The sequence below is a fragment of the Mytilus californianus genome, unplaced genomic scaffold (genome assembly GCF_021869535.1).
Source record: "Mytilus californianus isolate M0D057914Y unplaced genomic scaffold, xbMytCali1.0.p SCAF_7, whole genome shotgun sequence".
NCBI classification, from domain to species: domain Eukaryota; kingdom Metazoa; phylum Mollusca; class Bivalvia; order Mytilida; family Mytilidae; genus Mytilus; species Mytilus californianus.
This window is the reverse complement of record NW_026262723.1, coordinates 31,794,815-31,814,465: the sequence shown is the minus strand read 5'-3', so window position 1 is coordinate 31,814,465 and position 19,651 is coordinate 31,794,815. Positions and strand designations below refer to the sequence as shown.

The 19,651-nt window shown below is 32.7% G+C and overlaps 2 protein-coding genes across 2 annotated transcripts in view; one reads left to right on the top strand and one right to left on the bottom strand.

The window, feature by feature from the left end:
• Positions 1-10,003, bottom strand: part of LOC127709172 (uncharacterized) — a 31,923-nt gene extending 21,920 nt beyond the window's left edge. The window contains exon 1 of the mRNA XM_052214525.1: positions 9,894-10,003. The gene's annotated coding sequence lies outside the window, so the exon portion shown is untranslated. The remainder of the gene's footprint in view (positions 1-9,893) is intronic.
• Positions 1-19,651, top strand: part of LOC127709174 (uncharacterized) — a 243,365-nt gene that overhangs the window by 74,653 nt on the left and 149,061 nt on the right. The window lies entirely within an intron of this gene.

Below are 19,651 nucleotides of genomic sequence, written 5' to 3'. Positions count from 1 at the left end.
ACATCAGAATGATGCTCAACAATTTGATATATTGCCTTTAATTGGAATAGGTATGGGATTATATTATCCCTAGTCAGTTAATCTGATCACATTTACCCATGTCGTTCTCCGCTCGATACCCCCTATAGGCGTCATCAACTTAGCGCAAAATCACAAGCAGAAGGAATAAAATGTAAAACGTATAAAATATAAACTTGTAATTATCGGAGTGTCGGGTATATTTGGAGAATGCTAAAAGATGCTTCAATATTTCTAGGAACTGTACTATTTGTTTAAAATTGGCTTACAATGTCAATTTTATTAAACTTGAAGTGCATACTTGCATTACCATCGGCCCCCTTGCCCAACCCCCGCATACATGCACATCTTTCCTGTGACGTCTTATAATCACAATCAATGTAGTAAGAATGATTAACATGCTGTGTGGCCTGGGCTACCTATATTTCAATTTAACCGGTTTAAATCAATAATCCAAAATTAAAGTCTTACTTGTCAACCTCGGCGTCGAGTATATACCTTTTCAAAATCAATGGTCAGTAAAGCAGGCGAGACATTTCAGCTTAGAACATACTCACCCCTTCTCGTCCAATGGAAAACCAGTTTTTTCCCTTCTAATTTCCATAGTACATGACTTTCCATGCACTATAAAATGCTATTCATGAATGACTATTCATAGTAGTGTTATGCAGGAAAAGGGGGGATGGATCGCTGCTGTATCGAGTTGTTTCCCCTTTCCCTCCAAAACGTTAATAACTAGACTAAGTAACGGGGGACAGACATCTTTTGCTTTCGCTCTATTCTCGCTTTCGTTCATTTGGGGATTCTAGCTTCTTTCGGGGTACCTGGGGAATACTAGCTCACTCATTTCCGGTTAATGTAATACCTTCTGTGGGTGCGTCCCTCATCTCGGACACTTGTTCTTTCGAGGCCTGGCGCTAATGAATAAAATACAATGACGTTTTAATGATTTATTCCAAACAGCAGGTGTGATATGTGATGTTGCCCGGGTCCTTCGCCATTCTGTTATGCAGGAAAAGGGGGAGGGATCGCTGCTGTATCGAGTTGTCTCCCCTTTCCCTCCAAAACGTTAATAACTAGACTAAGTAACGGGTTATTACTTAATCTTACGTCACCTATTTTATTTCAAAACTTTAGAAATGCAATATAATACAATTTTATTTATTTATTCGTTTATTTATCTAAGTTTACTTTATTTTATTTTCATTTTCCAGCATACAATTTTCCATCATTATAGTAGATATAGTTATGAAAGTGAATTCTTAAAAAATCCACTAACGAAGTGTACAATCCCCCCAGGCAATTTCCATAGGAAAAGAGCTAAAGAACACAAGAGTGCACACGCTGAAATGTCTCGCCTGCTTTACTGACCATTAATTTCATGTTGATAGTCCTAAATATAAAGCTTTACTACAAGTATCACATAAACCTAACATGATCCAAGAAAATGAGGTCAAGGTCAGATAAGCCAAACCTGAAATACATGTACACCTTACAATCATTCCATACACCAAATATATTTGACCTATTGCTTATAGTTTTGAGAAAAACAGACCAAAATATAAAACTTAACACTGAGCAATGAACCGTGAAAATGAGGTCAAGGTCAAATAAAACCTGTCATTCGGACATGTACACCTTACAATCATTCCATACACCAAACATAGTAGACCTATTGCTTATAGTATCTGAGATATGGACTTGACCACGAAAACTTAACTGATCCATGAAATGAGGTCGAGGTCAGATGAAAACTGTCTGACAGGCACGAGGACTTTGCAAGGTACGCACATACTAAATATACTTATCATATTACTCATAATAAGAGAGAAATTAACATTACAAAAATCTTAACTTTTTTTTTCAAGTAGTCACTGAACCATGAAAATGAGGTCAAGGACAATAGACATATGACAGATGGAAACTTCATAACATAAGGCATCTATATACAAAGTATGAAGTATCCAGGTCTTCCGCCTTCTAAAACATAAAGCTTTTAAGTAGTAAGTTAACGCCGTCGCCGCCGCCGCCGCCTGATCACTATCCATATGTCATGCTTTCTGCTCGACAAAAATCATGAGTACTGTTGTGTGTCTAAATATCATGAATGAAAACAGATAATTCCTCACTAAAATATTCACTTTATTCACATTCATAATCACAGTTGGGAAACTCATACAATTTCTACCATTTAATCGTACCGTTGCATGTGTCATCTAAATGTTTAAATCACAATCTACTAAAATTTTCCCAAATTATAAGCAAGTCCTTACATCCCTAATACTAATCCATAAATGAAATGCCTAAAAAGGAAGTCATGCATTAAATATACAGTGGCTAAACCGTTATTCATTTGAGAAATTGTCTTTTTGTATATTTACAGTTCAAATCACAGACAATATTTGAATCCAACTCTTTACATTAAATACGATTTCATTAAGTAAGGTAATCAACTAAAATTAAAATGTTCAAATAAAATGCCTTTAAAATGAAATTCAAAGGTACAGCTTTATTTATCCCCTATATGTAAATACTGAAATGTTGTACTGTACGTGTTAGTGTTTTAGCTTTAAGATTTAAGTTTTTAGTTAAAAGGACTTTTCCTTTCTTTCCTTTTGCATTGCTTTGATAATGTTTTTTATAGCAATTCAATTTAACTAATATTCAAATTATAACTTTAACATTGTTTAACGGTACAGTAAACTTCAATGTATTTTGATTTTTGTTTGTTTAACTATTTACAATTTTTAATTAATTTCAATAATAAAATGAAATAAATGTGCTTCGGGCAGTTGTAAATCATTTATTGAAATTATATGCTTTGAACTTGTAGTAAGCCTAAAAATAGGACAATCACTTACTAAGAACATGATGTACATTTATTTCTCACAATTAAGACACACCAAATCCTACGATTTCATTGGTGGAGAGCACTTTTCTATATTCTAAGTTTGTATAATATAAACAGTCAGTAGAATCCCAAGAGGTGTTTATCACCTGTACTCCGGGATGTATTGCATTCAAAGAGAACAGCATTCAGAACGACGAACAACATATTGAGTCTCTTTACGAGTGGGTTAAATGGCAGACTTACTTATATCGGAAAGGGAATGGCACAAGTTACCCAAATGAACAGAACATTTACAACCTTAGCTAAAATTTATAGCGAGTTGAAAACAAAAGTTAACGAAGTTGAATCATCAGTTCAAAAATTAAATGTAAGGTGAGAAAAAGTGAGTCCGGAATATCACAATTAAAACACAACATAGCAGTCTTGGTAAACAGCAAAAGAATTTACATGTTAACAATAAAATTAAGAAGTTAATAGTAATCTACAGAGTATAAGTGATTTTATGGACGACTTAAAGGATGTTCTTAGGTGAAATTAAAAATATCTAGAATTTAAAATTGATACTATAAGTCACAAGAACATTAGTTAAGGAACAATATAAGCTACAAATATTGGTAGGTTATGGAACTACTTTTCGAGATATTTAAGTTTTAAAAATGGCGGGAAAAGGCTGACTCGGATTTTTACCTTATATTTACATTGGTATTATTTGGGTCTCAAATCGAACGAAAAGAAAACTAGAATCTGCTTAACTGCTGGTAATTAATTGACCTTTTATTTTATGAGCTGTTGAAAGTCTTATATGAAAAGAAAAATGGGTGTTATGGGGCAAAATATTTTACCCTGTATCGTAGGAAAAAAACCAAGGAGTCCGAACATCTGACAATAATTCCTAAATCTGGCATAAGTACAATGGCATCCTTAAAGTAAAATATGACAACAATGTTAAAAGACGTAAAGAAAAGTGAGATCATCTGTTAGTAGATTAGCTAACGACTTAGAAGACCAAACAACCGAATTAAGGTCAGAAATCAAGTCAGCTTTTAGTGATGCGCGAGAGGAACATGAAGAACTCCGTAACAACTTACTCAATTTACAATGCAGATCGGTGAAGAAAAACTTGATATTCACAGGAATACAAGAGACGGAGCACAAACAATACTGAGCGTGTAGCGAAAGACTTTACTAGCAAAGAACTATACATATCACAGATGCGATAGAACTGGGAAATGTTCATCTTCGGCAGTGAAGCTCGCGCAGGAAAAAGAGGCAACCACGACCAATCGACGCCAGGTTTATATTCTATAAAGATCTTGCAAGGTTCTATCAAACACCTACCGCCTGAAAGACAAATCGTTCGGAGTCAACCAACAATTCCCAGACGAAATCGAGCAGGCTAGAAAGTCTTTGCCTTTAATGAAAAAAAAAATGAGCTGAAGGTTGCCAGGTCAAGTTAGTGAGGGACATTTTTCCGATGATGTGGAAATACACAACGAACAACGTTAAGGGGAAGACGAAATAGATACGAACACACAGACTCACACAAAAATGTCTCATACTCCAGATAAAACCCCGTGCAAAAACTTAAACGCACATCGACGCCAAAACATACTTAGCACCCCCAGAGAGAGTCATTTGTTGTGAATGCCAACAGAATCGATAGTAACGATCAATGTTCTACTTCACGCTTAATTCGAAACACAAATACTTTTCTGCAAGATATTAAAATGCTAAGCCTTAAACTGTTGTGGTTTAGTAAATAAATCGCTGTATCCTGAATTTATCAATTTGATTAGTGACTTTGATCTTATATGTTTAACTGAAACAATTACTGATAATTTTAATAATGTTAACATACCAGAATATTTTTCTAAATTCAAAAATCGGGAGTCACACTCTAGAGTTAAATCAGGTGGCATAGCTTTTGGGTATAAACATAAAATGTCCAAATATATTCATATTATTAAAACGAAAAGTAACTTTAGTTAGTGCTTTGATTAAGATATATGTCGATTTCCTCCAGACTGATGAAGACGTAATGATTGGAAACGTGTACATCCCCCTGAAAATTCGCTGTACAAAATAACTGATGCATTGAATTAACTTGAACAAGAGTTGTTGAAACTTTCTATTAACCATAGATATATTCTGCTTGTAGGAGATTTCAATAGTAGAACTGCTTCCGATATCGATTTTCAAATATTTTATACAGCAAACATGACATAATCAGTGACTCGGATATTTGCAATGATTACTCAAATACTTTGCAAGAGTTAAATATGCTAAGGCCCTTTATAGCTTGCTGTTCGGTGTGAGCCAATGCTCCGTGTTGAAGGCCGTACCTTGACCTATAATGGTTTACTTTTATAAATTGTAACTTGGATGGAGAGTTGTCTCATTGGCACTCATACCACATCTTCCTATATCTAAGTATTAGATGTAGTAAAGATAAATAGAAAAAACTCGCTTGTAAACTCTTTACTTGATATATGTAGAAATAACAATCTATTCATACTAAATGAGAGGCGAAAGATACCAAAGGGACATCCAAACTCATAAGTCGAAAATAAACTGACAACGCCATGGCTAAAAAAGAAAAAGACAAATTGTCAAACAGACATACAGACATACAACAGTACACAAAACACAACATAGTAAACTAAAGACTGAGAAACAAGACCCCCACCAAAATCTGGGGGTGATCTCAGGTGCTCCGGAGGGGTAAGCAGATCCTGCTCTACATGTGGCACCCGTCGTATTACTCATGTAAGTACAAACCTGGTGATGAGTCTAATTCGGTAGGTCTAAATTATAAGAGTAAATGGTGATGAAGAGGGGATATTCACATGTAGAAGTTCTAGTGTTGTTGATTATTTTGTATGCTCATTTGAATTGTTAAATCATGTAATAAATATGCATGTAGCTACTTTTTCGTCTCTTAACTACTCAGATGTACATTGTCCACTGACACTTTTGTAAAATGTGACTATAAAAATGAGCACGATTTTGATGTTATTGAAGCTACAGACATTGATGTAAGAACTTGCAGTGAAAACATAAAGTGAAAAAAACAAGAGTTTATTGAAAACATTGATGGAAATAAGATTGCAGAATTAGAAAATGAATTAAAGACTTTTTGAAGTCAAGTATTATGTCACAAAATTCTGTAAATAAGTTGTCCAAACACATAAACGAAGTACTTTTGGAACTGCTGAAAAGGTTATAGGCACCATTCTTATAACACGAAGGTGAAAAAGAATACGAAAGAAAGCAAACCATGGTTTGACAAAAACGTTGGGAGCATAGAAAGTGCCAAACAAGCTGAAATGAAAGATGCAGAGAGAAGGTATAAAAAACAGATGACCTTTTCTATACACGAGTATAGAAAGACTTTCAGAAAAAAATACAAAATTTAAGAAACAGTAACTGTAAGGAGTTGTGGAAAATATTAAATGAAAAAAAGGAAAAACGTACACCAAATATTTCCATCGATGTTCTACGAGTGAAAATGTCTGCATTCATGCTGAATACAATCAAAAGAATACTTTAATTGAAAGAACATATAGATTTCCTTCCATCGACAAACGTGTGATTTAAATGACCAATAAAATAGACAAAATGACCTCAACTGACCATCAATTCAATGAATAGACATTTAAAAGGTTCACATACCAGAACTCAGGTCATGATATCACCTTAATTATCATATAAAAATAAACAAAACAGCATGCTTCAGTCTTTTATTATTGAAATAAGATTCTATTCCATAAATAAGTAAATAGATCCAATCAATATGTTCCAATGAATATTTTATTATCAAAACAGTAATGTCATACCGATCAAAGTACAATCCTCAAAGTTGTATATATATATATATATACCATTGAAATTTCACCCTTTCACACAGATTTTAGTTGGACACAATCATATTATATTTTTTTGTATGTTTCAAAACATATTGTCTGTGACGTGTCTATGTGTGATGTATGTCCTACTCATTATGGCCCTACTTTGGTGATTAAAATTCTTATTCGTATTGTTTTTTGTTGTAAGTCATCCTATGGGCAAGGCCTACTTCGGCTAATATTTTTATTCTGTACCATCGGAATGAATACCGATACATTACCAATTTCGTCTAGACATAGAAAAGAAAGGAGTCTGGATAATAATTAGTCCAGATAATCATGCCGTCTGCTGTGTGTATTTTTCGATTTTGACTCTTTTTTATCCCACATTGACGCAGGAAGGCGTCAAAGCAAAAAAATAAAATAGCCTTCCAAGACGTCATAATTATTTGGACTAGATAATATCCTGTGGTGGTCTATAGTGTCCGTATAATATTTTATTCCAATCAGTGCGTGAGACAAAATTAGACTTCCGTTTAAAGTCGCTTTCATCATAAACATGGTTAAAAAATACAGTGGCAGAGGTGCAGTGGTCGATAGACAATGTCTTCAAAATCCATGATCACTGTTGTTAAACTGATAATCGTAACTGGAATTACGACGATCCTAATATGGCGACGGCAGAAATAGGTAAAATCTTTTCAGTCATTTTTCTCAAATGTAGCCTGTTGTTGTCAAGAGTTAATCAGCTGCAAGGTTTTTCTATACTATTACCATCATATTTGAATCGTAACGGTGTACTATAATTGTCTAAGCGCTTAGAAAATTGTCGTCGAAAAATTCGGGATGATAATCGTAATTCGAAAAAAAAGGATAATCGTAATTCCGGTAGTAAAAAATGAGAAGATAATCGTAACTGAATAGATTTAGATTGATATTGACACTAAAAACGGCTATCTGTTAGCATATGATGAAATATGGGGATAAATTAATCACGAAAAAAAATTACAACATCTTATGTCATTTCTTTTAGTGCATAATTATATGATTAATAGTTCTAATGTAAACAGCTACATACTAGTATATCATAAAATTTGGAGGGGTTACAAGCTTCAGGAAATTTGGAAATGGGGAAACACGAACTATGTTAAAATACATAAAACTCCAGGAACTAGGAAATTCAATGTTTAAAAAATATGGGAATGAGAGAAGAGGCAATTTTAAAGGAAGTTACACAAATGTATGAGGTATTGCAGTAATTGTCGGGCAAAACGTGCGTATATATAAAAAAGAAGATGTGGTATGATTGCCAATGAGACAACTCTCCACAAGAGACCAAATGACACAGAAATTAACAACTATAGGTCACCGTACGGCCTTCAACAATGAGCAAAGCCCATACCGCATAGTCAGCTATAAAAGGCACCGAAATGACAATGTAAGACAATTCAAACGAGAAAACTAACGGGTTTCAGATTAGTGATTAATTATAAAAAAGAAGATGTGGTATGATTGCCAATTAGACAACTCTCCACAAGAGACCAAATGACACAGAAATTAACAACTGTAGGTCACCGTACGGCCTATAAAAGGCCCCAAATGACACATGTAAAACAATTTCATGAGTACTGTTGAAATGGATTTTTTTTGTGTTCATTTCGCGCAGAATTTTAGTATAAACGTTCAGTTAATAGCACCCCCCCCCCCCCCCCCCATTTCCCTTCTTCAAAATTTCTGATCCCATCCAAAGGGGACTCAAAACTGGCAGCGATCTTATAATAAATGAGGCTTTTATAGCGCATGTTGGAGGGGTGGGGGTCACTTCTGGCGTGCTGCTGAAATTTAAAAAAAATATCCCCATTCATATATTGTCGGAGACCAAAAATCTGATCCATGTTATGGCTTTATATATATATAAGAGAGATATTTTTTTATTTCCAATTATGGGCCCCAAAGGGCATAAACATTACAACATGAATAATTTTTTCATAATACAATACAAACAATGAGATAAAAAAAAAAAAAAAAGTTAAACGAGAACTATTTAAGTTCTTAAAGAATACGTAGATAAAGAATCTATAGTATGTTGGTTTTTTTAATACTAATGCATTTTATTGCAAGTGTGGTTGATATAGATAACAAGCAGCCCAAAAAGAAAAAAAGAAAAATAGATATCCACATATGTATAGTACACAAAAAGTTGGATCAATTAAATATATAATAATTAGCCAAAAAGAAAGTAGAAATTAAACATGTCCATGACTCATCCTGTGTCAGCAGCAAATAGGAAAGCATTATGGTTTCCTAAAGGCAGCTGACACCAGGGGGCGATACCTTATGGGCCATAGGCATGTAAAATGTGTGTAAATGTCTCTTTCCTACCTGTATCAAAAGCAAACAAGGAAGCATCATAGGTAACTTGAATGCAGTTGATACCAGGGGACGATGCCTCAAGGATATAAAAGAACATTTGAATAAATGATATATCTTAACAATTATTTTTTTTTTTAATCGGCTAGTATGGCTATATATAGGAAGTAACCCACAACAACCCCGTGGTACAGGGTATATTGGGATAGGGGAGGTTAATTTGCCCTTTTTATTGATTATGTTGATTGGATATATGCGATATATGAGGCAAAACATATGCCATATTAAATGTGGTATACGGGACTTTCATAAGAAGCGATGAAAGGATTGCACTTTTGGGATATGGGATATTGGTAATACACCCCCCCCTCCCCAACCCCAACCCCAAACCAAGGCTGGAAGACACATTTATTATTTTTCAGTTACTATTATCTGAAAAAAGAAATTACGATTATCAAACAAGAAAAATGCCATCGAGTTACGATTATCATCCCGAATTTTTCGACGGGCAATTTTCTAAGCGCTTAGACAATTATAGTGCACCGTTACGATTCAAATATGATGTAATGGTATAGAATAACCTTGCAGCTGAGTAACTCTTGACAACAACAGGCTACATTTGAGAAAAATGATTGAAAAGATTTTACCTATTTCTGCCGTCGCCATATTGGGATCGTCGTAATTCCAGTTAAGATTATCAGTTTAACACCAGTGATGATGGTGGACTGAAAATCCTGACTGATTGAAATGAATCCGGAGATATTATGAAAGTGATTGGCAATTTTGTATGATAAACCTTAATTTATTACCTTATTAGTGATCTGGAGAGTCTTTGTTAAAAATAATCCACGCATTCTCCATATTAAAGTTCTGTTTCTGTAAACTATGTTATACTTGATAGGCGTTAATTTACTATCTATAAATAACTCACTTGAGCAGAATACATAAAATCATTCAAACGGAAAAAAAATAAATAACTGTATTCATTATAATTATTGAAATCGAAGATAATCGCAAAGAATTGTAACAGTAATAATCGTTTAATTAAGATACGAAACACTTCTTCCATAATCTGTTCAGAGGCGGATTTAGGGAGGGGGGGTGCAAAAGGCCCCCTTTGTGGGAAAAATTGGTGAAGATAAGATAAGATAAGATATTTTATTGGTTTAAAATCCAAAAGTATAGGATTTTTACCAAGACATATATACATAAACATAAACATACAAACATATATCTGACCACATTTATAAACATTGTATATATTTATTTGTATATCCCCTCCATTGTTTAAACAAAATATTGTTTAACAGTTACAATAATAAATGTATATAATCTCTGCTGAGGAAAATGGTACCACAAAGTTATTTAGTACCATTTCTAGAATTGTACATATCGCGTATGAACTTTGTTGATTGACAATGTATACAAATCGATTTTTTTAATATCAAAAAACCAGAAAAGTGGTTAAAGTGTGTCGATAACAGTAGTCATAAATTTAAATTTCAAGTAGGGGGATTAAGCACAGGCACTTGTCTCTAAATTTGTTTTACCTGTGTTTTATAAAGGTATGTATATAGGTTGTTTTTTTCATAGACAAGTGCCTGTCGGATTAAGGTTAAATCAGACCAATACTTTGTTTACTTTGGTAACCACGCTGATAATAAAAAAGTGTAAACCATGATTTTGAATAATCATAATCGTCTCTTAGAAAACAGTTTTTTGTTAGATGTACACGTAAAACCTCTGTATATCATATGTGTAGCAAATTGTAATAGAGGCTTGATATACTGATATTAAAAAAAGTTAATGTTCAGATGCGGATCCAGGATTTTGAAAAGGGGTGGGCACTGGCCCCCGAACTAGACAAAATTTGTAGTGGAACCGGTGTAAATAGTCTGGGTTAACCATAAATAAAGCTCCAAAAGGGGGAGGGTGAAGCAACCCCCCCCCCTAAATCCGCCCCTGACGTTTGCTGTCAGTTGATAAAAATATAGTATATACATCATATCTCTATCTACCTCTTATTAGCAGCAACGTTTTCACGGGAGCTTAAAAAAAACCCTGAAAATTTGAAAATTTTGCAATTTTCTAAACATATGATATAAAGAGGTAATGATTGTCTTATGGACAACTAGTTATCATAGTCAAAATACAACTCATGTCACAATAAGGCCTTCAACAATGATCAAAACTCATACCGCATAGTCAGCTATAATTGGCCCGACATAACAAAATGTGAAACAGTTCAAACGAACACAAACAACGGCCGGATTTATAACTAAACAACAAACGAAAAACTAATATTACAGACATGAACCTAATTTGGGACGGGCTCATAAAGAATGTTGCGGGGTTAAACGTGTTTTATGTGCTCTAGCTACCATCCCCTAACCTGAGGCAGTAATGTAACAGCACAATATAAGTAGAAACTGTAAAGATCAGTATGAAATGGTTTGAATCATCAGATTGGCAAGAAGCACAAAAACATCTTAACATGGACAAAAGGCATAAAGTAATGATCTAAGAGTTCTCACATTTACTGAAAGCTAGTTCAAATTAAAGCCAGTAACTACTACTAAATAAAGCAAGTTGTTGTCTGCTCTATGGTCGGGTTGTTGTCTCTTTGACACATTCCCCATTTCCATTCTCAATTATATCTCAAAGACTCAAGTCTTGTACAGATTTAAAAATGTAAGGTTCCTGTGACGTATTTAGCAAGAAAAGTACAGGGTCCAAGGAGTCTATATTTCTCACCTAACATTTTTGCATAAAATTGATACAATGAAATACAATACTTCTGAATAGTTTGTGACCAGAAAGCATAACAAGGGTAAAATTGGTCTTTCAAGGGCAATAACTCCTATAAGGCCATGTTGACTTGTGAATAGATCTTGTCCTGCTGATCATTTTTGCTATTATCAGTTTCTCGCTATTTAACTATTATTTTTTTCTGCAAAAACACATATATGCATGTCTTTTTTATTTTTAGATCTTGCCCTGATGTACATTTATCACTTTACAATTTTTATCTATCTACTACAGTTTCTACCAAAAAAAAACAAATAAAAGAACAGAGTTCCAATGTCCCCTGTGTTGCACATATTTTATATGTTCTGTTCAAAGGGCAACAACTAAAAAAATATTTGTTCTTTAAAACTTTTTTAAATTATCTTACTAGAGAGTTGAAGACTTGATAGCAATTTCCGATATATTTAAAAGTTCCTAGGGAAACTCCTTAAAAATATTTGATCGGCACTTATTTTCGAAATTTTCCGAGTCATTGCTGTTATATACCTTCGATATGAATTTGATAAAAATCTGGCAAAATTGTACACGTATACAAATTTCCGTATAATTTGTATTTATAAGTGGCATAACTCTTTTTAAAAATGTTAATCGACACTGATTTTTATGTGTCGTCCGAGACATTGCTGAAATAAACCTACAATATAAGTTTCATAAAAACGACAAGAATTGTACACATGAGAGGGCTAACGATGCTATTTACCATATAATTAATGTTTCCAAGGGCCATAACTCTTTTAAAAAAAGTTGATCGGCACTGATTCTCGAACTCGTCTGAGACATTGCTGATATAAATCTACAATAGATTTCATCAAAATCTGGCAAGAATTGTACATGTGAGAGCACTAACGAGGCAATTTTCCATATAATTAATGTTTTCAAGTGGCACAACTCTTTTAATAAATTGCTTCGCCGAGCGCAGCTGGATAGGACCGCAGAGGTCCAACCCTGAACAGTTGGGGCAAAAATGGACACAATATTCGCGCTTGATACAGGTCTGAATTAGGATTGTAATAAAATATTTATCCCCCTTGTTTTTTGCTTTTGTGCAATACACTATGCTGTTGCGAATTCAGCCCCCCCCCCCCAAAAAAAAAATATTTGAAGAAATTTTCTTTTTAATTTCTGAAATCTGAAATGAGAAAAAAATGTCCCCCCCTCCACAATTTCTTTTTTATCCCCCCCCAAATTTTTTTTCACCTCCCCCCTTTTTAAAAAAAAAAAATCTTTCCCTCAAGATATGGTCATAATCTCAATTCAAATGTCCAATGGAGTTAGCAACCATAATTACCCATTTAAATACATCATAAAAGTCTTAAAATAGAAAATGACATACATAATCATGGCTAAAATTAATATTCCTTAATCAGCATTTTTAATAGTAACTTCTAAAAATAAATTGACAGCTAATCACCTCAAGACAATACAACATTTCTTTATACATAATTTAAAAGCAGTGTAAGGGAGGTAATCCAAACATAAAATTGTACTTTTAAGTAATTGGCTCCTAATTCCTAAACTGTTAGGACCATAACCCCCAAAATCAATCCCAACCTTCCTTTTGGGGTTATAAACCTTGTGTTTAAATTTTATAGATTTCTATTTACATATACTTAAGTTATTGTCTGGAAACCAAATGTCTTCGGACGACGACGTGATACCAATATACGACCGCAAAATATTTTGCTGTCATATAAAAAAAGTTGATTGGCACTGATTTTCGAACTCATAAGTTTCATAATCTATAGAAGATCGTTCGAGACATTGCTGATATAAACCTAAAATATAAGTTTCATAAAAATCTGGCAAGAATTATACATGTGAGAGCGCTAACGAGGCAACTTTTCATATAATTAATGTTTCCAAGGGACATAACTCTTTTAAAGCGCTTCGGACACATGAAATTATTTACATGTTGTTTTCATTCTTTTAAAAATAGACGATTGGAACTGATTTTATAACTCGTCCGAGACATTGCTGGTATATTTAACCTACTATATAAGTTTAATAAAAATATGGCAAGAATTGTACTTGTGAGAGTGCTAACAAGACCGGACGGACCCAGAGACAGAGGGACAGACGCCCTGTATTTCTACATCACACGCAACGTGTTGCACGGGGGAAAAAACTAGAGGCTTTCAAGAACCTGTGTCGCTCACCTGATTCTACTTTGGATTTGGAAATCATGTAAAAATAGATTAAAATCAAAACAGATACCCTAATAATGATTGAGGCCAAATTTGGTTTAATATTGGCCCCATAATTTAATCAAAAGCAGAAGACTTTTGTAAAGTTTACAGAAATTACCAGACTTGTTTATAAATCTGGTATAATATATTTTTCTGTTTATACTTTTTTCTCGTCTATAGGTTCTGCCAAAAAGAAAGAAAAGGTTAAAAAAATGCCAATACTTCTATATACAGTTGTCTGATGATTTCAGCGATGCTAATCTATTTTTGTATATATAGTTGCTGAAAACACACAAAATAAGGTAAAAATCATCCATTGAGGGATTAATTTATACATGGAGTTGACTGACATTTCAGCAATGTTTAATCATTTGTAGATCTTGTCCTGCTGGTCATTTATGCTATATTCAATTTCTCTCAATCTGCTATAGTTCCTGCAAATACACAAAATTTGGTAAATTCCAACTTCCAAGGGCAATAACTCCTATAAGGAGTAGATATAATTACGTTTGAGGATTTTGTGTCATGAAATTAAACTTGTTATTAATGTCAGAACAAAACGTTATTTTGTGAACAAAATCAAATAAAGTTGGGGAACAACCATTTAACTTCAAAAGAGGGGGGGGGGGGGGGGGGGGGGTATGGTTTTTTCCTAAAAAACATATTCTGATCCCCAATTTAATGAAAAAAAAATATTCTGAATCCCTATACCTTATAGTATAAAATTTTCTGACTCAGACAAAAAACAATAACCCCCTCCACCTCCGCCTTTGAACTTAAATGGTTGCTCCCTTAAATAGCTAGACAGAAGAATTAAGTAGTACTTGTCTTGCATATTCAGTTTTCTTTTGGAAGTTTTCGACTGTCAAATGCTTATTTCCCTGATCTAAACAAGCATGAGGGTCTAGATAGTGTCCTTCATTTCTGTATTCTTTAATTTTGGGGGTCATTTTTCTTTCTCTTAAAAAATAATGCTTTTTCTGTAAAATTCTCATGAAAATCATTTTACCATTACATTTATTTGTTATTACATGATTTCATTATTCTGTGCATGGTTAAATCACCTTCTCATAATCTAAAGGACTATGGGTAATCTCATTGTTTTGTACACCAAAATGATGATAACGTTACATCATTGGTTCAATTGCCATTGTTTAGAATGTTTTAAACCAATCAGAACGTTTTGGTGTATGCTTTTGAAAATATTACCCAGAATGCATTAGTTTCTAAATCGGCAAATTTCTGTAATTAGTGCTAAATTACCGGATTCTTTTATTTTTCACAGTTATTCTTTTATTCTTTATCACTTCATTTTAATCTACTATTCTTTATTTTTAGCTTTTATTCTTTATTCTGTACACCCCATCCAGGCCCTCATGCATATCATCAAAAAATTACCCTTGAAAATAGACTTAACAAACTTGTTGATAACACAGATTTATTCAGATAAATATGATCCAACATTTACATAACAATTTAAACAATTATTGTGTTAACAATTACAATACATTTATAATGTGTTTGGTAAATTCTGTTTTACAGAACAAACATTGGTGGAATATAAATAAAGACACATCACTAAATTCTGTCAAAAGAGATATGACGGGCAAATACAGTCACATATTCAACATGCGCCCCCTCCTCCCCCCTGAAAAAAAAATGTAGCTTATAGGTAAAACTACAGTCATTTTTTTTCTTCAAAATATGATTCTCTTTCTCCCAATTTTCTGGAGAGCCCACAAACAACCCCCCCCCCCCCCCACCCTTTTCCAATCCCCAACCCTGAAGTCAAATCCTGGATTCGCACCTGAGTTAAGTCCACATTTTCATAACTATCCTTAACAAAATTTTCTTGCATTTAAGGGCTCCTCAAATTAAATAGACTATCATTTTCATACATAAAGTCTTCATCTGTGTACTTGTTTTTGAAATACATTTTTGTTTTGGTTTAGAAAAAAATAGTCTTGTGATTTAACAATGCTTTTTACTCCTCATGTTATTTTTCAAACCGAAAAAGTAGGGTAAAATAAATTGCTCACGAAAAATTAGTTGGTTTACAGTGTAAATACCATCTTTTGCATTTTTTCCTTGATAAAAGTTTGGAGGCCAATAGTGAAATTTGTAAGAAGCTAATACGTGACCGCAGCCTAACAGTCTCATATCGTGTGAACAAGATGTGACATCAAAAGTATATTATTTGATGGATACATGTATATAATACTTTGGAATTCAAGGGACAAGTTAATTTGCTTTGGACACTATAATACAGCTCAGGGGTTCAAAGGACAAGGTTCACAAATGATTAAAATTGGCCCTAAATTTTTGATGTTTTTTAAATCGGGCCAAAAAATTACAAATTTCACATAGAAATACTTTTGATAATACTATTAAGACAAAAATATATTTTTTTGGCACCTTCCTTTATAATTATGTAGCTATGACCCCTTATATAAATATTATTTGTATTCTAAGGTCAATTTTGGTAAATTTTTTCTATAATTTTAATTGTTTTTGGCATAATTAACCTAGGCCACCATCCACTATCCAAAAAGTTTTTATATTGATGAATTCTATATAAAAATTGGAATCTTTTGGTTACAAAACATTTTGGATCGTAGGTGGCGGCCAAGGTGTTTCTAAAGCTTTTAGGTCTGAAAATTGCACAAAATCATCATATTTTGAAAAAATGTCCAAAATGGGCTTACTAAATTGGAGAATGTTATGTACTTTTATGAAAAGAACTGATTTATTTAGTATTAAGGCTTTTAAAATAGACCCATTTACGAACCAAATTGTGACCGTTTTGGTGATTTATGATAAAGTTGATATTTTGGGCCATTTTGGGCCATAAGTGAACCTTGTCCTTTGCTTTAAATAAATTTTAAGTGGAGGGCCCTCCATAAGAAATCAATGGTCATGTCTCAAACATCAGTGTAAAGAATGGTAGGTCCTTGACTTTTTTAATTTAAAAATGAAAAGTCCTCTCCTAGAAAAGGCAGGTGCCGGACCTCGGACCCACACTAATTTGAACCCCTGTAATGCATATTGAATGACAACACATGCATTTAACATTTCTGAGTTGAGTATTACATGAAAACATTTCCGACAGATGGATATGGGTGTAACATGATAAGATAATAATAAGGAGATGTGGTATGATTGCCAATGAAACAACTATCCGCCATAGTGCAAATGAAGTGGATATAAGCAAATATCGGCCACCGTACAGCCTTCAACAATGAGAACAACTCATACTGTACTTGAGTTTAAAAAAAGATGATCGGATTCATAAAGTATGTGTTTAAAGAAACAATCAATACAGCATTTGTTCATATGTATGGCTTGAATTCAAATATTAAATGACGCTGTTTTTTTTATTTGTAAACAAAGCATTATGTTCTAATTCAAAAACATATGTGATACATGTGCTTGACGTTACGAAGTGAATGTGCCATTAATGTCAGTTGAATTTGAACAATGCCGTAGATAAAAATTGATTTTTCTGGGGGAGTTGCTTGTTATAAAATTCAATAAAACCTTTTAAAAAAATAGACATCATTATGTACATCTATTTTGTACACTTCAAATTATTTTTATTTTTTTAAGAACAAATTTTTTCTTCATCAGATCAAAATGGCTACCTTTTTAAAACTGTCTTAATGTTCACAAAAAAGTTTTTTTTTTCTACAAGAATGAAAACAAACTCTATGCTCATTTTAACATGGCTAATGCCCAGAGTAAAATTATTGCCTACTCATGATAAAATGAGCATAGACCAGAAATGAAATAATTATTTCTTTAAACAGAAAATATAACATTTGACAATAAATTATAATGATCATAATTAATTTTTACATATACACACATACAGTACACATTATGTGATTAAAAAAATAACTCCCACTTGTGTTGAGTGAATCACTATGGGAACCAAAGCGCTGCTAACTAAGGTGATAACAATATTTATGGAAGATTCTGAGAGAAAATCACCAGCATTCACTTCGTAAACAACACCAAGAGTGAACAGAATGAACTTGTGTGTATTGTAAAAAAATTAATAAACATTCACTAGGATCGATATCTATGAGGGTCTGCATGGGGTTAACAAAATAGAAAATAATGATAAAAAAAATATCAAATAGAGAAAAATGAGAAAACATATATAAAGAATAGAGAATAACGGGGTGCAAAAGTATAAAGAATAGAGAATAATGGTGTGCAAAAGTATAAAAATAACTATTGAAAATTAAAGAATAATGCACGAGATTTTACAGAATAAGCGTTATTTTTAAAGATAAAGAAATAAAATTTTAAGAATACAGAAATTAAGGAGCCCCTATCTATATCCTCATCTATGTCTTTGTATTCATATCATATGTCTACTGTTCTCTTTTCCATCCAATACAGAATAGTTATTCTGAAAGGAGTTATTTCCCTTTATCAAATTATTTTTCATTGCAATGAATAATGATAATGATAATTATAATAAACTGCTGACAAAGAGATATATGTCTCACCTGTATCTGATTGCAAATTTTGAATACAAAAGGCAAAATTTTTAATTTCAAACTATGCAAAACTTTCAATTCATTGGACTGGAAACACTTTTCATTGTGAAATAAGGGACTTAATATTTGGGACCAAAAAGGGTCCTAACCGAAACCTATTCTTTAAAAAGATAAAATCTGTAATACATTTTTATTAAGATAGGTGAATAAAATGGTTTAAAAAGTTATTAAAGGGATTTGAATATTTTATATGGAGCATACTGTTACTGTAGATTCATTATAATTCGTGGGATACAAATTTTCTTTGATTTGGTTGTTACAGGTGAAACTCAAATTTAAATGTTCAATGAGGTACAAATTTTCTATAGGCCTGTAAACAGACTTTGGTAAAACCACAAAATCAAATATCCACGAAAATAATTTTTCTCTTTGATCCTCAAAAATTGGTACCAACAAAAATAAATGAATCAACAGTATAATAAGAAATACTATTAGTAAAGGGTCAAACACTAATACTCTTGCTTTTCTTAAATGCAGTGGTTTTGAAAAAAATTAATGATAATGGTAAAACCATTAAAATTCCAGAAAAATTAATCAACCATGATGAACTTGCATTAACTTGAAACATTTCATTATAAGTCTTAAACCAAACAAATGCTGTATTTCTAATTCTGTAACAATCATAACTATACAAAAAAAAAACAATAAACAAAAAGTGATAACAGATGGACAGACACACAATGATTACTAACATAAGTAAACATTATCAATAAAGGGTCATAATAAATATAGGATATCTACGATGATAAGTTAACAAGAATACTATACAATTAAATATTCTTGAATTCTATACAATTAAATTTTCTTGAATTCTATACAATTTAATTATCTTGAATTCTATAAAGTTAAATTTTCTTGAATTCTATACAATTATTTTTTTTTAATTCTATTCAATTAAATTTTCTTGAAATCTATACAATTAAATCTTCTTTTCACTTTATACAATGTGCAGTAAAACAAACAGACTAGAAATCTTCCTGTATTTTTATTATTTTCTACACAATT